The sequence below is a fragment of the Cebus imitator genome, unplaced genomic scaffold (assembly GCF_001604975.1).
Source record: "Cebus imitator isolate Cc_AM_T3 unplaced genomic scaffold, Cebus_imitator-1.0 Scaffold7, whole genome shotgun sequence".
Lineage (NCBI taxonomy): Eukaryota > Metazoa > Chordata > Mammalia > Primates > Cebidae > Cebus > Cebus imitator.
The window spans coordinates 12142409-12146562 of NW_016107322.1; the positions used below are offsets into that span (position 1 = coordinate 12142409).

The following is a 4154-nucleotide window of genomic DNA, read 5'->3' on the forward strand; positions in this document are numbered from 1 at the left end:
AAAAAAAAAAAAAAAAAAAAAAAAAAAAAAGGCACATTCTTACTTATCAGTAAGAGCTAAATAATGGACATACAAAGCAGAGTAATAAATTTTGGAGACTCCAAAAGGTGGAGTATGGGATGAGGTAAGAAATGAAATATTACCTACTGGGTACAATGTATGCTATGCAGATAATAGGCACCCTACGAGCCCAGAATTTTCCACTACACAATATATTCATAAAATATAAATGCACTTGTGTTCATTAAATCTATAAAGATTAAAACAGAAAAAAGAAAAGAATGGATGTGGAAAACAATGATAAAACTTTCAGCACAATATCCAAATGTTTAAATCCCCTCTTACCAGTAATTCAAATTAGCCTGAAACAGTAAAAAAAGCAAGGGCTTAGGAGTCCCATAGATCTGATTTTGACCCTGGGTCCCCACCATCTTTTTGGTTCCCTGAAGTTTTTTACTTAACCCCTGTAACTACTTTAAATTTTCCAAGGACATTTAAGATAATACATGTAGAGCACTGAGCTCAGTTAGACCCCTAATGCATACTAACAGCTCTAATTATTTCTGATTAATGAAGAGAATCATAATTTAAATTGCTTTTATGCAAATGAAACCCCACATATGCCCATGCCAGTACACACTCTTCTAAAATGGAAAGAATTTTCAATTGAAAATTGAAAATATAAACTAGGGCAGAAACTTTTCACACTTTAATGTACCAAACTTCACCTAAGAAGAAGTTTGTTAAAATGTATATTCCTGAACCCTCACATAAAGATTTGGTTCATTATTTCTGGAAAAGTTTCTGGGAATTTTTCTTTTTAAAAAGAATTTGATTTGCTCCTGATGTTGGTGGCCTTTCAGACCTATTTGACTCCCTCCCATAAATATGTAATTGTAGCCTATCATAATGTGTTCATTTATTAATTTGCATGGATATATAAATGTAATTCAGTTAATACAGTTTCTAACGTTTGGAATTACCTGTAGTTGATATACACTTTTTATGAATACAATTTATGGTAACTGGAGAATGGGGTAGCATATCAAATACAATAAATCTGGAAACATTCGCTATACACTCATACATTAACAACAGAAATTCTGATTGTTGTGAACATCATAGAGTGTATTTACACAATCCTGAATGGTATAGCCTACTACACATCTAGGCTATATAGTATGCTCTATTGCTTCTAGACTACAAACTTGTACAGCATATTACTGTACTAAATACTCTAGACAGCTGTATTTGTAAACGTAAACACAAAGGTATTTGTATATGTAAGCATAGAAAGGATATGATAAAAAATATGATACACGAGATAAAAATGGTACAGTTGTATAGGAAAGTTACTATGAATGGAGGCTGCAGGACAGGAAATTGCGCTGGGTGAGTCAGTGAGTGGGTGTGAGTGCATTTGAAGGCCTAGGACATTATTTTGTTACTATAGAGTTTATAAACGCTGTAAACTTAGACTGCATTAAATTTATTTTTAAAAATTATTTTTCAATAACAAATTAATCTTAGCTCTTTATAGCCTTTTTTCTTTATAAACTTTTGTTTTTTTAACCTTTGACTCTTGAAATAACATTTAGCTTAAAACAAAGTACAGCTGTACAAAATGTTACAGCTGTACAAAATATTTTCTTTATGTTCTTATTATATGTTTTCTTAAATGTTTATTTATTTTTACTTTTAAAATTTTTTATTAAAAACTAAGACACAAACATACACATTAGCCTAGGCCTACACAGGATCAGAATCATGAATATCATTGTCTTTCACCTCCACATCTGGTGCCCCTGGAAGGTTGTCAGCAGCATTAACACGCATGGAGTGGGATTCACCTATGATAACTGTGCTTTTTTCTAAGATTTATCCTAAAGGAACTGCCTGAGGCTTTTTACAGTTAACTTTTTTTTTTTTGTAAGTAGAAGGAGTATACTATAAAGTAATAGTTTTTAAAATATCGTATAATAAATACTAAGTGATAGGAATTTTTCAGCTCCGTGGTAATCTTATGGGATTACCATCACATATGCAGTCCACTGTTGACCAAAACATCATTATGTGGTCCCTGGCTATCTCTTATTATTTGTGCAATTTATCTCTATTTGTACACTCAAACAGTCATTCCAGATAGCATAATTTTTAGTCATCAAAATTTATGACATTTATTTGTTGAAATGTTATCATCTCTTTTATATGAAATTCACAATTTGTGTCATTCTAAATGTACTTTAGTATCTATAGCTACATAATGCACTCATTTCAGTTTTGTTTTAATATATCATTTGAAATTTTAAATTTAAGATGTATTAAGATTTTTCTAGTTTTATGAATCAGGGCTTTCATTGCCTACAAATGAGACAAGTGTCTGCTAAGTTCTGAATGAATGAATTCCACCTAGTTAATGAGCACGATGTAAAAGTAACTACCCTTGATACCAATTAACACTTTATAATGTTATTCACCACTGAAATGTGCCAGCATTTGATTTATAGATAGCTGAATAGGAACAGCTCCAGTCTGTATATACACATGGAATACTATGCAGCCATAAAAAAGGATGAGTTCATATCCTTTACAGTGACATAGATGAAGCTGGAAGCCACCATTCTCAGCAAACTAACACAGGAACAGAAAATCAAACAGTGCATATTCTCACTCATAAGTAGGAGTGGAACAATAAAATCGAATGGACACAGGGAGGGGAACATCACACACCAGGGCCTGTCAGAAGTGGGAGTTAGGGGAGGGATAGCATTAGGAGAAATACCTAATGTAGATGACAAGTTGATGGGTACACCAAACAACCATGGTACGTGTATATCTATGTAACAAACCTGAGCGTTCTGCACATGTATCACAGAACTTAAAGTACAATAAAATAAAATTTATAGGATTAGCAAATAGTTAATGTTCTGAAATTTTTTTGTGTACAAGTAAACTATTTATCCTGTCAGATTTTAATTTAAAAGCCTCAATTTAAAATATTTTAAATATAATCTTAACTAAATTATACTAAATATTGCTTTTGAACCATTAAGAGCTTCAAAGTAAGATTCCCTTGAGGACCTACAAATAAGTTTACTAAAGAAACAGGAATCAACTAAAAATTTCAACAAAAATACAGAAAATAATTCATTATAGAAATAAGTCAAGCCAAATAGCATTACATAAGAAAAAATGAAAAAGCAGGAAATACTTCGAATGAACTTTTCTTACCCAAACACTTTTCTACACAAATATGTCAGGTTTCTTCTTAGACGCACTCTGATGAGACCTGCAGTTGTAAGGATTATCAACACACTTTTCCATTAAGAATAGATTGAAAAACAAGTACCAGAAGAACATAAGGAAACTAGTCTGTGGCAAGCAGTGCTATCGACTGTGTATCATTTATTTGTTAAACTACGATTTAGTTTAACAAACTAATCGAAGTAGGATTACAGGTTTATGCCTCTTTCATCGCCACTAGTTTCTGTTTGTTTTTCAGCCTATTTTTCACAGCATGGTTCAAATATTCATTTCAGGTTCTACATGTAATGTATTTCAGGAAAGATTCAAACTTTCTTATACTGTCACAAATGTGTGAATTAAAAGGAATGAAGTATGAAAACTAAGATATGATATGTTTTCTGCTGGTGATTCTTTCCTCTATAATTTGCATGTGATGATTTTAATGCTGATTGGCACATTCCTTGTGACAGGATAAAGCTTAATACTACTCTTTGATGTGGAGTTCCTTAATGTGGATGATTTTGAGGAAGATCACTGTAGACTGAGGATATTTTTGAGTGAAAAGACACCGAAAATATTAAGATTATAAATGCTGCAAATTATGGGAAATATAAAACAGTCATATTTTTACAGAAAGTTATTCTACTTCAGAAATGGTAGGTTTTAAATTTTTATTTTATTTATTTATTTATTTATCTATTTTTGAGAGGGAGTCTCACTCCGTTACCCAGGCTGAAGTACTGTGTTGCGATCTCTGCTCACTGCAACCCCAGCCTCCTGGGGTCAAGTGCTTCTCCTGTCTCAGTCACTCAAGTAGCTGGGATTACAGGCAGGCACCACCATATCCAACTAATTTTTGTATTTTTAGTAGAGACGGGGTTTTTGCCATGTTGGCTGGGCTGGTCTGG

At 32.5% G+C, this 4154-nt stretch overlaps 1 long non-coding RNA gene across 1 annotated transcript in view; it reads right to left on the bottom strand.

The window, feature by feature from the left end:
- The window catches only part of LOC119472965, a 23302-nt gene extending 19989 nt beyond the window's left edge, over window positions 1–3313 (bottom strand). The window contains exon 1 of the long non-coding RNA XR_005202136.1: window positions 3232–3313. This is a non-coding gene — a long non-coding RNA (uncharacterized LOC119472965). The remainder of the gene's footprint in view (window positions 1–3231) is intronic.
- Between the last annotated feature and the right edge of the window lie 841 nt (window positions 3314–4154).